General features: G+C 35.6%; 1 protein-coding gene across 23 annotated transcripts in view; it reads right to left on the reverse strand.

Moving 5' to 3' along the window:
* Positions 1 to 25,330, reverse strand: part of ROBO2 (roundabout guidance receptor 2) — an 862,058-nt gene that overhangs the window by 631,338 nt on the left and 205,390 nt on the right. The gene's annotated exons all lie outside the window — the stretch shown is intronic.

Here is a 25,330-nt window from a genome sequence, read left to right on the forward strand (position 1 = left end):
CCATTATAGTAATTTAATGTCTCCAAATTACAGTCTACAAAGCAGAAATGGGGATTTGGTCTAAGTAGCAGAATGGTAACTGTAGGAAATGTTGTGATGGATGTCAAGTGTTACAGGGTTCACAGTGCTGAACCAGACAGAACAAAGAGAGATGTTGTCACAGTCCTAAAACTTTAATCTGTCCACCTCCTACTCCTTGGAAGTAAACAACCCTTTGAATTTTATGATAATAATAAGAAGGAGGGATGTTGGGGTTTTTTTGTTGTTTTTTGTTTTTTTTTCCCCTCTTTTGCTTTCCTCCCTTTTTCTCCCCCTTTCTTTTTTATCTATTTAACAAAGTTCAAGCTCCAGCTCTCTGTCAGGTTACTGGCTTTTTTAGAGGACTTGGTCAAAATTTCAATAAAGACCTGTTGGGATGATTTAATAAACTGAGATTAGGTCTCCAGTTACCTTTCAGACTTCTTAAACTCGAGAATATATAAGATAAAAACCACTCTTGGTGATGTAATTGAAGGCATGGAAAAGCTTCTTAAAGGAAAGGGCTAAATCTTGCATATTTTTCTTTGCAAGTTGATGGAGTTATCCAGTGAGAAAATTTATCTCCAAATGTTTTCCTGCACTAAACAGAAAACTCCACAACTTCACTGGAAATTCAGGCAGATGTTAAGGCTCAGAAGTTATAGGATGAAAAGGAAAACTGAAGAAAAAACATCCTTTCTAACTGAGAATGTGAACATTTCTAATTTCTAATTTTGAATGTCTTTTATTAGGAATTTCTTAACACGTCCCCCTAGTCTTGAAGTTAGCATTTATCTGTAGGCTGATTCATTCCTACCTCTCACTCTCCTAAACTGATGCACAAACCATGCATTACCAAACCTGAAATGTAGCCACAAAAGAGAGCAAGAAACACAGGGCTAACTGTCAGACAGTAAGTTTTCTTTTGTTGGGAAGCAAGGGCAAGATACATGAGCTCCTGCATGCTCATGCAGAATGCAATAAGACCTTAAAAGATAATGAACTAGAACGATTTCTCTCTTATGCAAGAGAAATGTCTGACAAAGAAATAATAAGTGAGCACAAATACATATGCCAGAACACCTGTCCAAAAACAAACCGTGGTTTATGATGACAAAGGAAAAAAATAAGCAGAGTATGAAAGAGAATTTTGACCTGGTCAGAAGCAGGTAGATGCAACTAGTGATCAGGAGATTTCCTCAAAATCAAGAGGATTTAGGTGTTATTCTACCCTTGTCTCTCTTCCATATAAAGTGGATGCAATCTAAAAGATTTCCAACCTAAATGAAAAACCAAACTATTCCATGCTGTTCCTCCCAACACTCTCTTTATTTCTTTTTAAATTCAGCCAAGGGACAGTTAAAGAAAGGAGGTGTTGAATGGAAAACCTGAAAACTGCCCTAGAAATAGGAAGAATGTCAACTCTTACATCCTGGATAGAGACAAACAGCTTGAGTCCCTTCTGCTTGCTGCAGTAGGGATGTCATACTAGGCACTAATGACTGCTTCTCTGTGCAAGAGAATTTCTCTGGAATCCAGCATTTCAACTACAGAACTACAGAAGTCTAGGCTGTGCCCTCAAAATATATCACCAGTACAAGTACTCCATTTGAAGTGTTCCCTGTGAAACAAAATTGAAAGACAAACATTTATAGGCATGACTTTTCAACATTTAATACTTCATCATATAATTTGTTTTCTCAATGTTGGCATGAAAAGGCTTGGACAGACGTCAATACGCTAGCAGTGGGAGGCTGAGAAAAAGATTAGAGAGAGGTCTAGATACTCACTGGCATGCCAGACTGGTGTGGATGAGAAGTATCAAATTCTGGAATAGCTGCTCACGGTGGGGTGTCAGGGTGTTGTGGGACTTGCAGTATAAGGCAAGGCCAGACTGCACCATGTTTGACACAGCATGTTCCAGCAGCTTGCCTGGGGACACCCTGAGGAGGGCAGGAAATGCCATGCAGAACAGGGAGGGAATAACAGAAGGAACAAGGTAATAACTAGCAGGTGCTTCAGGTGCAAGGAGGCTCACTTCTGAAGAGACTGCAGCCTCTGAAGGAGACAGGCCAGAGCAGGTATTTGTACATAAGGACCACTGCCCATGGATAAGACCATGCTGAAAGAGTGAAAAATGAGCAGCAGAGAAAAATCACTACACACTGACCCAGACCTCCTTTGCTTCTTGAAGCCTCCCTAGAAGGATGGAGAAAAAACTTGGGGCAGTAACAGTGAGAGGAGAGGTACTTGGAGCCAAGTAATGGAGACACATCAACTGCTGTAGCCCCTACAGAGTAGAAAGCAGCAATATATTTAATAGCAAGGTAGTTTTTTCAAAGCATTGCAGTAAGTCTTTGCTATAACCTATTAGCTCAGTGTCATTAATTTCTACAATCCTCTTATACTATGCCAGATGGAAATCCCAACTAGATTTCTTTATCCTGTTGCTGTCATTGCAAGAGATTGCATTTGAATAATGCAGCCTTCTCATTACAGTTGAGCATTTCATTTGGTTTCATGTTGGTGAAAAGTTAAAACCCTCAAGCTTCTGACATCTGTCTGGTTACTAAAATGACAGCCTCAGATTCAGCATTACAAGACTGCACAGTGGAAATGAAACAGAGAAAAAAGGAAAGACAAGGAGTGAGCACTGTTCAAACTATGATCAGCTTAAAAAGTTAGTAAATACTGGGAAAAAAAGCATACAAGTAACTTAAAACCTAGCTTGAAATTCAGTAAGTTTTGTGAGTATGTGAGAAGGAAAGAGTCATGGGTAAGTGTGAGCAGAACAAAGCAATCAAAGTAATGATAGTTGATTTTCATCTTAGGGGGTGGGTATCGCTGATGTGTCTTTCAGGCTCCTTGCCAGAGTCAACAAACTCCCAAGGCAGGCAGTCTCCTCGCAAAAAATATCATCTTCAAATATCCTTCTTGTACCTCTGGGTAGAAACTCTGGGTAAACACTTTCATTTTTAAAAGAAGCCCTTTTTTCAATGAAAATAAGAACTGCCAACAGCCATTTTGAGAACATCTGTCATGTTCTGTGAGATCAAGCCATGAAGAAAAATATTATGAACTACTTAAACATCTACTGAAATTTCTGACCGCATTACAAAGAGCATACTAATCCACCAATCGCTCTGAAGTTTTTCTGTTTTCAATACACATTCTTTTGATTTTGGTATACTTTTGAGCTGCATAGGCTCTAGTCATGCTTTTTTCACATTCTTCTTATTTGGTATTTTGTCACAATTTCTGCTCTTAGGAGACCAAATATTCTTATTACACATCATTTGCTGGTGTAAGATGGAATCACTTTCACAAAGTAATTCAATAAAGATGCCTTCAGTTACAAAATCAAGTGCCCAGAACAAAAAAGGTAAATAATGATGATTGAAGTGTATTATGACAGTCAGTAGCCCATTTCACACATGTTACCCACAAACAGAAGAGGAGAAAGGAATGATTGGCTCTAACCAATTACACCATACAGCTGGGGAGAATGCTTGACTTCCTGTGGACTGTGTAGGAAGTTACTTTTAAAGCTATTTCAGGAATGTCCAAGCTTATAAGAAGAAAACTATATTGCAGCTTCAGTACAGTAAGTATTTGTCTTTATATATTTGAGTCAGATCTGAATTGTCCAACCCAAAAGTGAGATCTATATCCCAACACTAATCTCATGAGCTACGAAGTCTAAGAGCTCAATCTGTTTGACACAGCAGTGAAAATAATCATCAGACCAGCTCAGATTACAGTCTATCAAGTTTTCTAAACCAAGAAACTGTGTACGTCCTACACTGCTAATCACACCTTCTCTTATTAATCCTAAAATCCTGTAGGCATAGAAGGCAGTGGTATAAGAAGTTTTAAAATCCACTCAAACATGCTGAGTCTTATCTGGGGAAGCAACACTGAAAAAGCCAAGGAACTGTAACTCACAAAATACAATAATTTTACAAAAAGTGAGCATTGGATTAGGTATCAATCATTTTGTGTATAAAAGTCTTGTTGGAATTTTCCATGTCTTTAATTTTTAAGGATAGTGAATTAGAAAAATAATTGAGCTTTGAAGTAAATAACCTATTTTGAGAGGTTTTCTTATTATTTATTAGAAAACTGGAAGGGAATTCAACCAAGATTACACAGAGATATGTCCTAGATCCATGCTATTCTATGTTTTCACTTAAAATGGCAAGCCTTGTCCCTAGGTCACAAGCAGTACGGATAAGTGAAATCAGTAAAGTGGAATTCAGTAATTGTGAATGTATCAAATACTGCTTTTAGGAAAGAAAAATATGATGTGCTTCAGCTGGGACATATATTCATGGGAGTGTTTTGGGAAAGATACATAAGTGGTTATTCCATTGGTTAGACCTCAGCTAGAGAGGTGTGTTTAGTTTTCAACAGTGACCTATGCAAACTGGAAATAGTCCAGAGAACAGCAATAAAAATGATATAGCATTTAGAAAACATGACACATAAAAAGGCTGAATGATTGGTTTTGTTTAGTCTAGGAAACAGTATTTAAAGGGAAACATTACAGTCCTGAAACAACTAAAATTAATTTTCATATTCACAAGGAGGAAATTGGGAAGCAATTTATTTTAGCAAGAAGAAAGGAAAAAAAAAAAAGTCCTTAGCTGTAAAAGATGTGCTATGTGAAGAGGCATCAAGGAAAAATGTCATGGGAGGAATGAGAATCTTTGAAGATTTTAGGAGCAAAAGTCAGTGGAGATATCAGCATACTAGATAAGGGCACTGCCGCTGACTGTTGGATCACTGAGCATTTAACTACTGTTGACAGATCACAGCTTTACTTGCTACCATAGGTAACTTTTTTTTGTGTTGTTGTTTGTTTGTTCATTTATTTATTTATTTATTTTTTAAAGCTGCCTTCTGAGTCAACATTGTGTTCAGAGAGTCTGGAGCTTCTGCTTCAGCAACATCTTCTGGTGGTTTCAGCATCCAGTTCCAACCTTTGTTACATACTAGAAATGCAAAGGTATTCTGTACTGCTTATAGCTGGAAGGAATGACAAAATTCAGCCCCAACAACACTTGCTAATTGTCTGTGAACTCTGACAACAAGGTGTGTTGTTCACAAGTGTCGGACTCCGGTAAGACCATCTTCCTGCCTCTCCAGAATTTTCTTTCTTTTTCTGGGGGAAATTCATTAAAAACACTGAAATATTTAAAGACCTCCTGGAAGTCTTTAAATAAAAATCGCAAAGCTCAAAGTTGGAAAAAAATTTTAAAGAGCATATGCTGGAATTAAGGTGTGATTTGCTTTCTTCAGAAATACAAAAATGTTTTTGGCACATGCCTGCAGAAATCATAAGCAAATTTCTGTTAATATCTAAATGCTCTGCAAAAGTACAGTGGTTCCAGTAAATGTCAGAACACATCTGCTCTATTTAAAAATTAACCACATAATTAAAGTTATATTACTGTTTAATTTCTGAAATGCTTAATTATTAGAGAGCTATCTTTACTGCTTTCAGAGCAGAATTAGAGATATTGTGCTTTTGTGTTTAAGTCTTCATCTTCCAGGCACTTTAAAGTTTTAAAAGGAATATATTTTAAGTAAGTTAGAAGATATAATAGCTTTGATTATTGTAATATAAAACCAATGAACTTTGTGTGTCATGACAGATTTTGCTTAATCTCGTCAAGTGTCTTGAAACAGACTCTTTCTTCCCCCACTTTCTAAGGGAGTTGACACGAATGGAAAGCTGCCACTTGTGACAGCAGCAAATCTGGCCCAGAACATTTCTTCAGAATAGTGTTGCATTTGGTTTCATCCTCCTCCACATCATGTGTCTCTCTAGCTCTGGCACCAGCTGACTCTAACAAGCAACTTTTAAGCTAGAAGTGATTAACACAACCAGACTAACCTATCTTTAGCCTCATTACCTGCTCTTAAATGCTTGCAGATTTCTTACATGAGGTTTCAGTTAGCTATAGCTGCCTGTAGTTTAATTTAAGCAATTCCCAATCTATAACAACTGAAGCCAGAAGCATTAGAGACAAGCACTTAAGGGGGTTTCTACAAGCTTTGCTTTATGATTTCCCATAAACATTCCTCTAATAGCTCTCCAACCCACAACAGTTTTTTTTCAAGAGACTTGCATATCAGCAGATGCTGGACGAAGGTTACATGGACTCACAGCAACCTTAATTCAAGTAAACCAAGCCCTTTTAGAGCTAGCTAGGAATTACAATACAATTTTGCTTGGTTATCTGCACAAATGCATTCAAATGGTTAATTGCCTAGTTTAGCACACATAGTAAACAGTCATAACTTGCAACTGACAGCACCAGGTGGACCAAACATTTCTCATTCAAACCAGATAAGGAGCACAAAACTGAAATGAAGAAATAAATGTTTGAGAAGAGGTGGTGCAGGGAAAAAATGTTTTTAATTATGTGGTGTCCACTTTCTGTAACAGATTGTTCTCCTAATTCACCCCAGCTCAATCAACCTGCCAGTTTGCTTTGGAAACAAACCAGCAGCTGAACACCCAAAGCTCTTCTTATCTGGTGTACAGGTGCTCTTGCTTGCATATTTTCGTTATCTAGTAGTTGACTCTTGTGTCAAAGGGTGTGCACCAGAGAAATAGAAAAAAAAAAAAAACCAACAACAACAACAACAAAAAAAAAAACAACCTCATTTCACAGAAAAAAAATAAAAAATGTCTGTTATCAAGAATGAATGTAGCTTCAGGTCAAAGGAATAGAGGTTGTTTTAAACTATTCATGACAAACTTTGTGAATAAGGATCTAATATTAGTGACAAGTTCCTGAAGGCACCTGACACAGTTATGCAGCTGCCACTACACTGGCTGTGATGCTGCATTTTGAGGCACAGTGAAATAAGAAAAGATAGGAGTTAAAACTGTGTTTGGAGGGGAAGGTACCAGCCCTGCTGAATGTCACCAAAATGTATAGAGACACTGAGATATACGCATTAGTATGGATGACTGCTAAAGCAGTAACCATAACAAAGCTCTGAGTAGCTTAACAAGCTAATTGCTAGCTAGATAGAACAGAAACAATTTACTGTAAATACTACAGAAACAAACCCTATCTGAAAGCACAGCTGAACTTTCACGAGATGAAATATTCTTCATTATGCAGAACCTGAGGTGAATACAGTACGACATTAGCCCTACCCACAGAAACAGTTCAGCAAATGTTTAAGTTCAAGCACAGCAGTTGAACAGTGCCTGTTCCAAAAATTACATCTCTAATTTTATTACGTCAACCCACAGTGTCAGAAGTGGATGTTGGTGGTATGGCAGTAGAGGCTGAAACTTCTTGCCAATATCCTGTTACATGGTGTTGCTGGGTGACAGATGGAAGCGCAGGAGCAGTCTGACAAAATGATATCTGACCCACATCAGACAATGGAGGTGTGTATGAAGCAAAGGGATGAAATTCAGTTCTTCCATGAGGAAAAGATGATGTCCACTGCTGAATGTCTATGGAGACCAAGTAGTGGTTGTGATCATAGTGAGGTGATGGTGGTGCTTTTCAGAAATGGCAACAATGACACGGAAGACAAGCCACATTCTGGATGGCCACACAGATTGTTACAATAGCAGCATTCAGGCTTTTGTTCAAGTATATTGAATAACAGTGTTCTGTAGCTGAGAATTTTCTCTAGCAAATAGTGGTATTGTGTTCTTTGTATCTGTTATAATTTCCATGGAAATAAATGGGAGGCATTGCTTTCAGAGCAGTTTATGTACTACAGATGTAAGTCTCAAATATCTCCAGAGAAGAAAGAGAAGGGATAACTAATTTGAACATGATCCTACCTAGAAACCACGTTTCTTACCTCAAGATTACTGACTTAAATGCTGTTAAAGAAAAGGATGTAAAATAAAGGTATTTAATGACATGGTTCAGTGGGCAGTATTGGTGGTAAGGCGGACAGTTGAACTAGATGATCTTAGAAATCTTTTCCAACCTTAATGATCCTATGATTCTATGATCTACTGAGATTCAGGTGGAAACCAAACATTCATTTTGTCATGTTAGAAATGAGTAAAAAGTTTTTCCAGTGTTCTTTTGAGGATGTTTTGTTCTAGCCTATAATAGAAGTGGTTTAATGAAATTTACTCTGCTTTATTTGTCCTTGTTATGTTTTGAAAGACATAATTATTTTCATTCCAATAAAATTGTAAGCACTTAAAGAACAGAAATGAATGCTTTTGAAAATAGCTACATTTCTCATTATATTCTTCTTAAAATCAATGATAGAATATCCTTTCAATTATGTTTATATTCCTTGGATAATATCTTATTCCAAGGATTATGTTTAGCTGTTCATAGATTTCTAAAGCATAAAAGTAAAGGTTCGAAATCTGATATTCATTAATAAGTTTCACAGAAGTTGCTAATTTAATTCAGATAAACATCAGTTTAGAAGAAAATCTATTATATTTTCAAGTTCAAAATTAATCAGTCTTCCAACAGAAGATTTATTTCAGCACTCTGATATCTAGGTCTACCTTTTCAGAAATTAATTCAGCACTCTGCTGGAGACTTGTGGTGGCTGGAATGACTGCTCACACTCCAGCCAACAGAAGTGGCTGTTAACATGCCCTAGCTCCTGGATTAAATCAGCTCACTTTTTGCCAAGAAATACTCCATGTTCCTGTTGCCTAGCCACATCCTACGGTCTACAGATTGAGAGCTATCTCCTCTTAGTAGCAAGCTGCTTAAATAAGCAGACTGTTACTGCCCTACGCAAGATCTTCTTTTGCTTCTGAAGGTCTCCAGAGAGTGATTTAAATAGCTTATTAAAGATGTACGCAGATGAGAATAAGCCATGTACTGAGAATGTAGCAATGAGTATAGCAAAGAAGAACATGGATTGGCAAACAATGTTGCTTCAAGAAGTATCACATTTCTAAAACAAAGAATCAAAATTACATGCATCAGGAAACTGAAGGTAAAATGAAGGAAAAGAAGGGCAGAAGAATAATGTTGGATGTATTTTTCAATCATTTGAAGACTAATAAAGGAAAACACCCTATCAGCTTTATCATACAAGATATAATCCTTCACCTAGACGAGGACTTCTGCTATAGAATCAGGATATTTAATTTTATACAGCATAAAAGAGAATGAGGTTAGCTTGGCACGTTTAGTAGAAATCTGTCTCATAGGCAGACTGCATTTTGGAAAAAAGTACTCCAGACCTACTTCAAGACTCAATGTTAATTCAATTGTTTCTAAGACAAGAACCAAGCTGTTTTATTTCACTTCTAATCCAAACCACAGAGTTGTTCAGCCAATACAAAGAGAGCTAGGAAAAGTCGAATTCATATTCTAGTTTTTTTCCATACCTACCAATGTGGTTATAAAATATTCACATGCACATGTGCACATGTACAGATATCTACTGTTTATACACACACATATGGTATAGGTGTCTTTGCAGCGGTGCATATATATATACATTTCTCGGTAATACTGTATGTGTTTCACAATGGTTGTGAAATTTGTTTTTTTAGGTTTTTAGTTAAAGCTTTTTCTAACCTATTCAAAATTATACTTGGAATGTAGACATATTTTGTAAAAAATGAAGAACTATTATTATGTGAACATCTGGGTATTTTGTATAGTATTTTCCTTCTACTATTTGTCTGACTTGTATTTTTGCTAACATGAAATTAAATATTTGTCCAACACTGAAACAAACAAACAAACAAACAAACAAAACCTAAATGAAATTAATCTTGTACATTTCCTTTCTCAAAAGCACAGAGTTGCTTGCTGAAAACCACTAGTATCAAAGGAATCCCATATGAAACCAAAACTGGTGATGAGATGAAGTTAAAATCCATTGTGGCTGATAGATGAAACTTGGATTCAGGACAAAAAATATTGTTTGGCAGTCCCTTGGTGGGAAGGAAGGTACAAAACAGAGTAGTGAAATTGTTCTCTTCTATTTGTTCAGTTTATGTAGTGTGGAGTTTTCAGACCAGAAACTACAGAGAAAATGAATGTTTTTACTGCATATATCATTTAACTATAGGAAATATATATATATATATATTTTCGGTACTAGGGCAAAGTGCTATTTAAACAAAACCGATATGCTAAAGATAGTTTCCACCCTTTCAGATTCCCCAGCCAACCTCACAGATTTTACCCTTTCACACACTGGGATAAACTTAAGAGAGAACATACGTTCTTTTCTAGTTAAAACCCAGTAATTTCTCTGTAAATACATACATACATACATACATATATATACATATATATGTATTAACAAAGTTTTCCTCCAATAACATAGATAGTGATAAAATAATGAAGTTGATAGTGTTGACTTGGTTCAATGTCCGGGACAGTTATCCCCTTACATGTTGCTAGTAAGCCTTACCTATGACATTATTATCTAATCACTCATAAAATGCATTATTGCATTTATTACCCATGCCAGCATGCAGTCCACCTTTATATTTCAAACTGGTGAGCTAGCTTCAAGTATTCTTTAATAATACTGAAGTGCAGGGGATTTAGCTTGTTTTACTTAGCCTTAGTCTTTTACATGATTTCCCATCCTCAACTGCATAGATGCTTCCATATGGCTTGGAGAACAAACTGTTATCTTTGTACTTTTCAATGTGCTACTTGAGAATATCTTGTTTTAAACTTGTGGTTTCTACAGAAGTTTTTAAAAGAAAACTGACTCACAGAAAGACTCCCATTTTCTGGGTCTACATCCCTCTTTGCAGTGCTGAGGACGTAGCATAAAACTGATACTGAACACAGTGAGAGAAAGTATAATATTCTTCTAAAGTTTGGACTTAGTTATCACTTTCTGATACACACCTATGTGTGTGGAGATGCTTCTCCAAATCTTAAGAAAAATAACACATGGTACAGTGAGTATGGTTTCAATTAGAGCTTTGTGACTCTTTCTAGCTAGTAACAGGAAGAAATTAATTCATTTTGGGGAAGATTTAGTAGTTGGGCCACCCTACAGAGGGTCTGCTCCCAGTCTCCTGACAGAAGAAACTGCTAAATTTCCCTCCTCACAGCTTAATTCCTGGGAGCAAGTATATGAGGCCAACAAGATCATCAGTAACTTCCTTCCTTGAAATAACATTGATGAATCATCATCCAAGAATTTCAGTGGATTTCCTAGAGTAATTTTTATGACAGAGAATCACTGGCAGCAGAAGCAGCCATGAGTGCATCCATTCTCTTTCTTCGTTCTGCTTGACTCCATGCTCACCACATGACATATTCTAGAAACCATACTTCAATGGGAAATACAAATGGGTGGCAACTGACAGTAATTATGTTGTGGTAAATTAAATTCCTAGCAAAAAAGGAAGTGGTGATAAATTGAGAAATTTTCAAAGAAGGTTGTTGACATACAGCCCTGCATAACATGTGGAAAGAAATGCTGGGCTAAACAAGAGTGAGCCTGGTCTGGTAAAAGCATATAAGATTTACAGTCACAGTTTTGCTTCCTAAGTCAGGGTGCCCAGAATTTCTACAGATGTTGTCTTGCTTGAACTGATAAAAGGTTTGAGAAAAGGACAGATGGGAATGTGCTTATCTTGATCTTTATATGCAGAAATTTAGTATCCCTAGTAAGTGCCCCATGCAAGTTTGAAGCAGAGAATAAATTTGTTTAAAATGAAACTTTCTCAAATCTGATATTTGTGAAGACAATGAAGTTAAAATGGATTTGTAAGTATTTCATTCAGCACTCAAAGCAGAATATTTTATTACAATTTTGGTTACCTTGCAAGGTTTAAAAGACAATTAAAATATTTTAATTGAGATGTTCATAACAACAGACATTTCAGTGGTGAAATGTCTTCCTTCTTTGAAAACTACTTAGAGTGAAGCACTGCTTGGTTTCTCCTGATGTAGATATAGAGAGCTAATATCAAATGCTAAATTAATCGTCAATAGTCCTTAAGGAGCATATCTTAGTCACACTTTTAAATCAAGGTGTTCAGTGCAATCTTAGGGTCCATTTGTTCCCAGAATACAATGAGAGTCATACAGATCTTACGCATTTCCAGGCAGAGTCCATTATGAGAAGTTTCATTATTTATTTAATTATTTGAGGTGTATTTAAAATGTTTTATATGAAGATTTCTATTCCAAGATAGTGCATGGATGAAATAAAAGAATTTTTAGTTGTGGCTTTCAAAAAATAAACAAAACCAACTATCAAGCCCAAACCCCACAGATTAAAAATAAATAAATAAATAAATAAACAGTGTATATACACACACACACACATATATATATTGTATTGTGTTAAATGTGAGTCACTTAATGATCTATGTTTTAAGTAGAATATCCCTGTTGGATGATGATTCATTATTGTAATTTCAGAGAAAGGGGTTATTGATAATTTGATACTGCATATCCACTATCCTAATCATTATTGTCAGAAAGTCTATTAAAGATCATAGGTCATGGATCTAAAATTAAGTATGTTGTTAAAAAAAAAAAAAAAAAAAAAAGAAGAGAGAGAGAGAGAGAGAAAGAGAGAGCAAGAGACAAAGATATTTTTATAGATTAAGAATTGTACTAAAATTCATTGTATCAACTAATTTTGCTAAAAGTGTTTGACAAAATAAAGCTTCAGTGAAACATTAGTCATTTTAAAGGAACAATATGCGGGAGTCTATTAAAACCCTCACAAATCTGACTGCTGTTTGTCCTGCTTCTTGTGAATTGGCCTTCAAAAGATATTCTTCCTACAGATTACAATAAAATATTCAGCAAAGTAATGAGATAGATACACTTTCTTTTTCTCTTTTGGCCTTGAAACGCTCTAGTTTTGGAAAACTCCACTCACTTCTCTCAGCATTTTGCTAACTGTGAAGTTTAGCAATGCATGACTAAATGGCATTTCAGAGCCATTACTGTGAAAAGAGATGCTGTTTGCTGGTGCAAGGGAAGGGGCTGTACACTGAATCCTAGTCTGCGTGAAGGAGAGCCTGACCCTAAGTACCAGTGAGCTGTACCACATTTTAGTTTGGCTGCTACAAGTGCAAGAAGAATCACACTGTCACTTTATGCAGTAACCTTAGCCTGGGTCAGCAGTCTGCTAGCAGGAATGAAACATTCTCAGAAACATCTTGACAAGAATTAATTCAGAAAATTTACTGATACCGAGCACATCTCTCATATGCACACCTTTCTTTTAACTTTCCAAATTGGACAGTAGAAATTAATGGCAGCCATTTGTTTTGACATTCCAAATAAAGGCATTGAGATATTGGGCATTGCTTAAAGCTCCCCGAAATTCCTTCGTAAGGGTTAACATGCAGATACACCTTAGCTAATCTAAACACTTGTGCTTAACATAAACTAGATTGAAAGTAAAAATAAAAATAAGGTTTTATGATTTTCTTTAAACACTGTGAAAAATAGAAACAATACATTTATGATACTTTTTTTGTGTCTATTAAGACAGATAAAAAAGGAAAGGAAACTATACTTAATTCCAGACTTTTCCACCTTTCTATTGTAATCATTAACTGATATCACCTATACAGCCTACTTAGTATGGGACTTAAATCATAACCACAATTTGAATTCACAGAGGAGTTTTTCTACCTGTACTCCTTTGACAGTTTTTTTATGTTCTTCCTTTCTGGAATCCCCACAGATCTCATGTCCCTCCTCTCCACTGTTCACCTGTGTACTGAACTCCTGAACTGAAGAGGTATGAAATCTCCTCTGACCTCACCAGTAGCTGCCTTTTTTGGTAAAGAGTGTAAAGAGTGTGCTCACAGAGAAACAGCAGCTGGATGTCATGCTTTGGTTTGGCCAGGCTATGTCCAGCTTGCCCCTTCTGATGCAAAGGCTTTGACATATTGGAATGAGGCATTTTCACATTAAAGTCCTGAGTTTCTGCATAATCTTATACAAATTACATCTGGTACACAGTTGCATTGCTGTCACTGAAGGCTGCAGCTGTTGTATGAGTGCACATGATGTGGTAAGCAAGTCACTTATGGTATTAATGTGTGTGAGAATGAACAAATTCAGTCTTTGAAGAAAACTGACAAGTTTCAACCACAGAAGATGCTTAACCACAAAAATTCAAATTAGATCTAGCATATTTAATTGTACAGTACTGTCAAAAAGATGTTTTGTGCTGTTCACTGAAATAAAGTAGCTCATCAAACTGCCAAAAGCCAGCAGCAAAGCTAGCAGGAGTTGTGGGTGCAGAAGAATAAACCATGGAAGATTCAAGCATATGCTGAAGGAAGTGCTGGAGAGCTAGAAATAACCAGGAAATGAACCCTTTTATTTTTAGTAGCAGCAATCAATTAAACCAGCCTAGGTTCAATTGCATCTTAAGGAGCTGAAAGGACACTAAGAGCTTGTATAATGACAGTGTGTATTGAAGTAATCAGATGTTACCATTTGGGGAACTGTTAACATTGTTCACTTGGATATGTGTTATGACCTTATTAGGAAATTTTCATTTGAGGCCTACTAGGTCCATTTTGCAGAGGCTTGAAAAGCTACTAGGTGCCAGTGACAGAAGTCCATGGATGTTTTGGATCCAGAAAGGTGTTACAAGACACAAATCGTGATTATGCTAAACTGTGTCTGGTCCTAGATGTTTAGATTAGTCAATGTTAAGAAGTTTATTTCCACCATCAATGAGTTTCAGAAGCACTTCAAAAACTCAGCTAGGGTCCTTGCTGTGGATTTCTCTTTCTTCAGTGTCACAAAGTTTATTCTTCTTCAGCAGGACTCCTGCCTCCAGCAATAGACTCAGGAATGCCAACTGTAATTAAAGACCTGGAAAAACAATGCATTTAATGGCTTATTCAGGGCGACAAGTGTTGTCTTACCTTGTGAAGTCTATGAGCCTTACAGGAGTAGTTTTCCATTCAGTTTACCCCTGCTTCATCATTTGATATCAGATCTCTTTTGCAGGTTTTTGAGACCAATGTTTAAGATATACATTTGGTGATCTGTCTTTAAAATCATAATAAAATATCACACTAATTTATTCTCTTGGAATATTTTGCTACCTTCTTGTATTAAATCCCCTCAAAGCTAATTTAGATGCTTGTTGTCTGTGTATTCTGCATCTGCCTGTATTAATAACTGTGCCAGTGTCTGAACAAATTAAGACATTTTACAGCATTTAAACATACCAAAGATCTTACATTTCCCGTGAAAGTGGAGAGGTTGTACTATAATTTATGGATGTTTTCACATTGATCTCTGAATTGTTTTGGCAGTTAAAGCCTAAAAGCAACAGCTACCTGGCAAGGACAGAATATCTGTCAGACCATGAAGGGTGCCTGCACTCGCTAGAGAGATAAATGGGAACACTGAAATAGAGCTAAGCCCAGAGAAGGAAGCTTATCCTCAGACAACTTGCCAAGCTTGTTTCATTATAGCATTTATTGTAGCTTAGTGAATACTGTTAAGTATTCTGTCAAAATAAGCATGCTTCTCCAGACAAGTAGCACTGCAAAACTCTAAGGTCCCCCTGCTAATACTGGCACTTATTTACTTAAAACAAACAAGCAAGAAAAAACAACCAAAAACCAAAAAACAAAAAACAAACAAACAAAAAATACCCACAACAACAACAGAAAAAAACATACAAAATACAGGTACAACAACATCAGAGAAAAGATCCAAATTTTATTAAAATTTCTTAAAATTCTTTCCACTTACCCAAAATTTAGGGGCTTTATAAAATTTGTACAAATTACCTCCAAAGAAAAAAGAGATTATTTCTTAAAGTGTGTTATTTATAAATCATAAATATATATATATGTATATATTTTTCTTTTCAGAGCAGAAAATTATGGATATTTAAGTTCCTACAGTTCTGATGATACTTTTCTCAACAATTTAATTTCAAGACCTTTTTATTACCTACATATTTACAAGTTATGCTTAAAATACTTTCATTTAGTTATGCAACTCTTTTTCAAGCCAGTAGTGCAAATCAAATGAATTGCTTCATTGGAAAGAAATCAAGACTGCAGATCACACTCATATGAATCTTAGTGCACATCACTTTTTATGGTTCAGTCATAACTTTTCAATCATATTTAACAGGCCTTCAGATGTAATGCAACACAGCGGTAACAGCTGCCCAAAGAGATTCACTTCCCATGTACAGTCCAAGTGCCTAATTGGATTTAACTTAACAACTTTATGAATGGACTTAGTTACTTAGCATATGTGGATTGTGTAACTGTTATTTCCTCATATGCTAAATGAAGCTTAGTTGTAAAACTTAGGTCTTTAATCCGAGATCAGCTCTTCCAGCTCCACAGAGTTATTAGCTGCATTATCTTTTTGTAAAGATCAGTCTGAGATCTTCCTAGAGAAATAACAGTTCTTTGCCTTTGATAATTCTCCCTTCTCACTTCCAAAGGTCTACAGATGTTGGGGTTTTTTTTGTTGTTATTTGCACACCAGAACTCAGTTAAAAGTCTTACTGTGCTCACTAGAAAGCATTCAATAGAAAACCTTCTAAAATGCAATTCCACTACTGCCTTATCCCTAATACAAATTTGAAACAGTAAAGTGGCCTTTTGAAACTATAAATATATATAATAAAATAAGCAGCAGAGAATGAACCAGTTGATGTAAAAGATCTTTTGCTAATTTCTATGGGAAAAATTTCAAAAAGTACATTAACTTCATCTACAAAATGCTCTGTCAAATACTGATCCTGTTATAAGGTCATTACAGAAAACACTGAGATACACTGCAGTATTGCCTGGAAAATTATGCAATACGTTCTCCGCATTTGCCAGTTATATTGAACAGTGCATTCTATGGAGGTAAATGTATCTAAACATAAGAAGGCTCTACAAACACACTAAGTGTTTTGAAAGGCATTATTAAAACCATTCTCATAATATAGCATGTAAAAACCTCATATCTATGAAGATCAAGCCTAGGCTTTCTCCATAACAGATTATAAATAAAAGTAAATAGTACCACTGAACCTTATTTAAATCAATATCTTGGTAATTAAAAATAAATAAATAAATAAAAATTATTATTATTATTATTATTATTTTTTAAAAGGACCCTATATCCTATATGGATCAAATTATGGCCCTTAAAAGAAAAATAGAAAGCAATCATTGAATTGCATCCTGTGAGAGGAAATTGAGCCAAAATTGATCTGGATAGTCAAATTTATTATTACATGCACTGAATGTACAATGAAATGTGATTAGCGCAAGTGTGCCATCAGTCCCTCTTGCAAGATCAAGCACACAACAGCACTGCCTTGATGAAAGGGATCAATAGCATTGAAAGCAAAATTGGAGGGCTGTCAAATCACCTTAATTCCTATTTTCTGAATGAGTGGAGTGGGATCACTTCATGCACATACTAATAACCAAATTAGTGTGCTACTGCCTCTGCACAGAGTTAAGCTTCTGTAAAAATCAAATAACATTGCTAAAAAGAAGGAAAATTCCCCATCCACATGAAGATAGGAGAAGCCACAAAACACAAATGTTTCACTTTGAATTCGCAAGAATTCAAGAGCTAAATTTCTCTTACATTTGTAGTCATTAGGGTATGTAAGATACAACTTATACCTCTCAATTGACTTGTTCACAACAATCTTTCTTTTCACTTCAACTGGAAAGATAATCTACTCAACAGGAGCACTTATACACATGCAATGTACTTAGCAAGGCTCAATCTATGTGTCTTCAAAATCCATCACTCTGAAGAGTAATGATTTCCTGTGAGATATTTCTCAAAGAATTTCCACAGAAAGGGTTGAGGTGGTTTCTGCATCAGCTTAAGTCAACATTAAAATCAATTTTCTCCAAGTCCTATGACCCACATCCCCTTTCCTCTTAACCTCCTTCATGCACAGCAAGTCATTCCAGCTTGTTGATCTGGCTGAAAACAAGGGTGACAAGATAGTGAGGGGGTTACGGTTAGGTGGCCATATGTCACTACAGTTCAAGACAGAGTGATAAATTTACAGCTCCTTCACTAACTTTCCAGGTTCTTTCATCTTCTTCTTCCTTTTTTTTTTTTTTTTTAAACTCATGTCTACTTTTGTAGCTTTTTGCTGTCTGCCTAGGTAGCTGCTCAGTTTTTTACACTATGCATGCAGAATGCTCTGGGAGGTCTCCATTGAGAAGCTCAGAGGAATGGAGCTACTTAATAGGTACACATTCCTTCCTCTGCCATTTCTTTTTTAAAGACAAGTTTAAAATAACATAGTTCCCTTTCCAGCATTATCTAGTGTTATTTTCTCACACAGGCTTTGACAAATGTATTCTTTGTATATAAGTCATCCTCTATGGTTGCAGCACACAGAGGTTTCAGGGCAAAACACTAAGAAAGAACATCTCCACAAGAGGGTCTCTGGTAAATGTTTATTTCAGAATATGAGCACCAGAACTGTCACCCAGTACTGATAGTACATTGTACCCCACTCTTTAAATAAATGAATGAGTAAGTGAATAAATAAATTCACACTGCTATAAAAGCATAGCAGTAAAACAATAATTATTTGTGCCTTCCAGGTACGTTATTAAGGTAAACTAATGGTTAAGGACAATTAAGTAATACTAAGGTCTAATCAAGCATTTTTATGACAGGTGGATCTAGGATTACTATGGATCCATCAATACCGCGCTTTATTATCAAGCCACGAGGTAAAGAATTTGAGGTATAAATAACTGGTACTCTACCATACTCTACCTATGGTACTCTACCATAGGTAGCTAACAGAACAAAGCCCACATTATGCTTGATCACATAATAATAGAACCAAGGAACAGTTTGGGTTGGAAGGGAATTTTAAACCTCTAGTCCAAACCCTCCATCCTGTGCAGGGACCTCTTTCACCAGAGCAGGCAGCTTGAAGCCCTAACAAATTCTGCTTTGAATACTTCCAGCTGTGAGGCACTGTGTTCCAGTATCTCACCACCTTTCATAAAATTAACTTCTTTATTAGAAGAAATTTATTGATTAGAAGGCTTCAAAACAAGAGGCAATTTAGGACAGTCCATAGCATAACAAATGGATCTTACGTGTACAAAGTAACAGTTGTAGAAGAAAATATGGACCTTAATTCTCCTTTTTGAAAAACTACAGATGTAGTCTCTACTTATAAGTTAATCATGTTTAAACCTCAGATTAGCACACATTAACTGTTTTTGTTTCATATTTCCAATATTTGTTTTGGACTGCTTGTTTTGTAAGCTTGTGGGGATTTTAACAAATCATATTTCTCTTCATCAGTAAATCAACTTTCTTAAAGTTTGATTTATCTACCTATTTATTTATTTATTTATTCTGAATGTTATTTCTGCCCATAAGATACAGGAAGTAATGTGCAATATCACTGAGCATAATAAGCTTTTCTCATTCTGAACCAACTGAATGCACAGTTTGTATTGCAGTTTCTGAGATAACATTGCTTTCTACAAACCTGGAAAGTCATAAAACATCTGGAGTACCTTCAATTTCAACCTTCAGCCCTGGCCATCAGCATCACCTTGTTCCCTGTGAGCCAGGTGCTTGGTTTTTTTTTTTTGCTTATTTGTAATTACAGGTTGCTGGATATAACTAATAATATATAATGCTAGTCTAGAAGGCTGTCATCGGATTGACTATAGTATTTGGTTTTTTAGATTTTAGGAAACACAGGGATTTATTTATTCATTTTTAAAATAAGATGTAGAATGCCATCTTATCAACTATCATACTTTCAGGGCTCACTTCCTACTCATATTGCATTAAACTTTTGCATACTTTCTGGTGCAAGTCGTTCCTTAGTAGTCTTCTGAAATCTGGTGATGTGTATATAAACCTACATCAGAAAGTTCTCCATTCTGCCTACAGTTGTTACAGAAGAAAATCATTCCTTTCTCTTAGCTTTTGTAAATGTTTTTGATGCTAAAACTGTGAAAATATCCAAAAGCTTGATGTTATAGGACTCCAAGTCTGAGCTAATATAAACCACCACTGGTATCAGAGGATCTTTGAGTACATGAGAAGGCTCTAACTGACATCCAGACCATGAGCGCCTGAGGTTTCAGTCTCACATGGACAAAGTAAACCCATCTAGAAGTTGCATAGATCACGCTTATCTGGGAAAATATTTTCTGCAATATGAGTTCCAACAATTCCTTGGATAAAAAAATTTAGTAAATCATTTGACCAAGTGGATCAGACCTTAAACCTGCTGGAAATTTCAGATAATAAGAAAATAGCGTCTTTCTCTCTTTCTGCAGGCCGTATCAGACATGCCTGTGAGTTCTCTAAAACACAGCAATTATTATTTGAAAAATCACTGGTGACTGAAGAATTGTGGACAGTCTTCTTCCAAAACAGTAGGCATGAGTGATTCTTTTATAGCACAGCTTTAGAAGAGCTTGTTATGATCATTAACTGACATTTGTTAGTATGATAAATATATATATATATATTTTTAATGTGCCTATTTTCAACAGAAAGAGCTTCTTCTACTGAATGTCCTGCAAATATTTAGACTTGTAAGCAGATATTAACTGCTTTGACATTCTTTTAGTCCTTTAAATTTAGTTTAAAATTTCAGTTTTTAAAAAATATTTCATAATGCAAAGGGTTGAGTAAAATGTATAAGGTCAAATTTTGATTTTGTTACTAAATATTTCTATCACCTTGACTGTATTTCTTGAAATAACCGCAGTGAAGGGCAGTTGCTGGTACTGAAGTAGTGCATTTTTAAAGTAAATGAATGTTTACTACTGTAGACTGTACTGATGCCTGTAGAGGCAGTGATATTCACAAAGCAGATTTCCCTCCATGTGCAAGATAATCATATTTCCACATAGGCAGTGACAAATACAAATATTTCCACTAGATATAACTTGGGCTCAGAAAATAGAAAATCTCTAAAATATTGTAAATCAACAGATACAGGTAATATGGAGACTGTAGAAACCCTATGCAATTTAATAGTAATTGGATATTCTGTTGGTGTATCAGGAATAGAAATAATAGTTCTCACCCACAGGCAAAACATTTTTACTCTGGGAAAATAACTTCAGTTTCCAATTGTTTACATGGAACACTGCTAGAGCCCTGGGGAAAATGTTCATTTTCCGTAGCTAGCTTGCAAACAAATTTCAGTAAAGTCTGCAGTGTTTTGCCTCATTCCATATACTCTAATGAGAGAGTTTTGAGTTGACTTCTTGGCCCCGTGTTTATAATATTACATTTTTGAATCGGTTGTGATCCAAGCAGCGTTTCTACTGCTTACGTGGTTTTAGCAATACCCAAAGTACTATGACTTCTCTTTATCTTTCTTTTTTTCCTTTCTTTTTTTCCCTTCTTTTTTTTTTTTTTTCTTTTCTTTTTTTTTTTTTTTTTTCTATACTGCAAACTCAGTCGTTTAACTAGCAGTGGTTATAACTTCCTATAATACTATGAGTACTAAACGAAGCAGTAAGTGATCTCGAAGGATGGAAGAAATTGTTTCATGTATTTTCTGATGTCTACGCAGGCTGCTCTGAAAGTAATGCTTCCTATCTATTTCCATAGAAACCACAACAGATACAAAGAGCGTGATCACACTATTTATTAGAGCAAATTCTCAGCTACAAAATACTATTTTTCAACATAGTCACCACCATTAGCTACATATTTTCACTAGTGAACAAGAGCCTGCATGCTACACTTGTAAAAATTTGCACCATAGGAGGTGACTCACTGTTTCACAGCTACTATAATATGATAGCATCATTGCTAGGAAAACATCACCCATGCAGTCCAGCTTTTATTGGCCTGAACAGATGGAAATCAGAAGGTGCCAAATCCAGACTATATGGTGGGTGTGTTAGGATAGAAGATTGGCAATGTGTTCCACTTTCTTCAGACTGATATGGGCCCTAGTGCTATTGCAACTTTTTTATTTTGGTTAAATTTGTTAATCCTGTTGACCCATGAAACTCTTTCAAAAAAAGGGCAAAAAGAATCTCAAATTTGTATGTGTTTTGCATTCTTTCAGTCAATATTCTGAGTTACTTAGTTCACCACACCTGTGGGATATCTTGACAAGATTCGTTCTATTATTGTGCTTTATTGTTAAACATATTTTATATAGGCATTACACTGACAAGACACAAAGTTAAAACAACCACTTATTCTAAGAGGCAGTTAATGTTATGGTGCTCTGATTAAAAAAAAAAAGTTGTGTGAGTCTAAAGACAGCAAAGCAACAGAAACTACACTATGAATCCTGATTTTTCTTTTGTACTTATTTTTCAGTATCATGTTCCTGAGAACATATAACGCTTTAAATGAAACCATTGGTAATACATACATCTGTGAATATAATTATTCTTGGAGCTTGCTTAGTTTCATTGACAGGACAAAGAAGCGAGATTAGTCAGGCAGCTATTCCTTCCTAAGTTTATGAAAGATTTGAATCATATAAAGTACACTGGCAGAGGAAAACTAATTTGAAGCAACTGAAGAAATGGACTTGGCTTTCACAGTAAATAAAAGATCTAACCTCATAAAATGAGACCACTAAGAATATTATGTCATGGTTTTCATTCTTCCAGTTACTTAAGCAGATATTATGGAAATCTTGACAGACACTGTAATTTGATCTTCTACAGTCTCATGTGTAGGAACCAGTAGGCTTGCATTTTAGGTTAAGCTTACATACCTAAGAATGAAGCTATTCACATTATTCACATACAACAATATTTATTTTCACTGCTCTTCTTCCTTGTGTTTATCATCCTAATATCATTTTTCTTTTCTGCCTGATTTTAGCCTCAGTGGTTGCATTTGAGATTAAAAAGTAGAGGATCCTTTAAGACAGAGATTTTGCTCGTTTTCAGTGAGTTTAGGCAAAAACATATCCCACAGCTTAGTAATACTGTGACCCAATTTCAGTATATCTTTTCTATTGTTTTCCTGGATTAGCCAAAACAAGCTCAGGTTAGATATTCTTCATAAAAACAAAGACTGTCTCCACTCACCTCAACTAGCCTGTAATTTAATGCTACTCTTGATTGTTGAACATTCCAAAATATTTCAGTATAAGTTTAAGTAGGAGGCACTAACTGGGATTTGTCCTGTAAGGGAGTTGTCTCAGAACTCACATGAACAGAGAGACAAATGAAAATGCCTCTCTTCCATTCAAATGTGACCTCTCTTCGTTTATTTGGGCTCTTGATATAACAGGCACTGAACTAGCTAATTAGCTTGGCACAGTTTCAGACAGTTGGATTACAGTCAGTGATAAAGTGCAGCAGAAGGCACCTCTTGGCAACCATCCTTATAACTCATTCCTCCCTGCCTGCAGTTCCAGTGCAAGGGAATTTTCAGTGAGGTTTGAACTGGAGGGCTGCTTCAGAGTTAAGAAAAACTATTTAATTAATCAAAGCCACATTTAACTGTGTGCTTATACAGCAAGCACAGTACGACATATCTAACATAAATAAGTCACAGGACCAGGTCATGCTACTGTAAGTTACTCCCTCATGGGTAAATATTGTTTCACTGCTTGTAGAAAAGAGAAAGTTTCACAAACCAAAAGCTGTGTAACAATCCACAGACACAGTTTCAGTTCATGTCCTTTTAACTAGGACTCTCACCAGCTTCCTCTACAACACAGAAGATGAATTTCATATGAACATGTTTTAAACTACTTGGGAAATAATCTTAGAAGATAATGCTTCTTAAGAGATATGGATAGCAAATGTGAATGGAAGTGTTTAAAGACAAAGAGAATAGAGTACTCAGGTAATACACCAACTTGAAATGTCTCTACATAAGATAAGGATAAATAATAATGTTCACAAATTTGTCTGCTATTAAAAAAAAAAAAAAAAAAAATGTACAGCCATAATCTCTTTGCTGACTTAACTGTCATGTATTTTCTTGTAGAAATAAAATTTGAGAGTATTTTTTAAACAATGGTCTAAATATAACAATACCAAGTGTTTTAGCTGAGCTGCAGTTACATGCAGTATCCCTGTATATTTTACAAGACTTGTATTCATTTAACAAAGTTATAGAATCATCAAATAGCTCGGGTTGGAAAAGAACTTCAAAATCATCAAGTCCAACTGCAACCTAACCATACTACCCTAACCTAGCCCACCACTAAATCATGTCCCTGAGCACCACATCTGAACCATATGAATGCTATCAGTATGACCACCACATCAATAAAAACGGAGCTTATTTAGTTATTTGATATAGTTGAGTCTACTTTAACATTACCAGGTTCATATATTTTTTCTTAAAAAGCCTAGGCAGCTTTGTATTCACTTTAATTCCGCTCTCATAATCTACACCCTCTTTTGAAAAATTATATCAGCATTATTATCATTTGTATATTTGCAGATTTTGTGCATACAAAGGCAATAACACTGAACAAAGTATTCTTACACTAGAAAACATGGTTTTCAACCAAACTTTGCTTTTCCATGATCCCTGATTATATCAAATATTCATCTTAGAATACAACAGTCTTCATCACAGGCTTGCATCATTTCCAATACACACTACATTCTCTATGATGTGAATGGATTAATAAAGCTTTCTTTTCTGCACTCATTACAATCTTTGTCACTAAGAATGAGGTATCCAGATTTTAATGCCTCATATATTTTGGCAGCTGTAGTGGTGTGCTATACTACTTTGACCTTTTTGATTGGCTTGCCATTTCAGTTATTCCTATTTACAGCTTCATTAACCTGTGGAGGAAAGGTGGACTGGCTACCCAATCAATGGATGGTATATTGAAAAGGTCAGCATGGAGCAGTGTATTTACAATCCTTTCACAAAACAAGGGCACATAAAAGACCCAGAGTTCCTGACTTCCCCATTTGGGGTGGCAAAGTTGCAGCAGTAGAGAAACTGAACTGACATAAATTCAGTCTCAATCCCAGACATCAGGAAAATGAAAGGAAGCAGGAAAAACCTTCTAATTCTATTTCAGAAAAATACCATATTTGTCAGCTGGTGGGTCTTAGCAGAAAACATGTGATTTCAATATGATGACACTATCCAGATAAGTAAGATCTATTACTGTATTACATTATTACATTCTAAAGATGTTTAATTGCCTGTTAAATGTTATTCTTGGGGGGGGGGAAGTAAAAAATGTAAAAAAAAACCCAAAACTGAATGAACTCTTTTACACAGAGATCTTTTCAAACAGGAACTTTCTAAAGTTTGCTAGCATTCTTTTCTGTAAACCTCATTAAACATCATCCTATCATCCTCTATTTGAGAAAACATCGTAAATACTCATGTAATTAGTGCCA

The sequence above is a fragment of the Coturnix japonica genome, chromosome 1, assembly GCF_054131305.1.
Source record: "Coturnix japonica strain WE chromosome 1, WE-NBRP24, whole genome shotgun sequence".
NCBI classification, from domain to species: domain Eukaryota; kingdom Metazoa; phylum Chordata; class Aves; order Galliformes; family Phasianidae; genus Coturnix; species Coturnix japonica.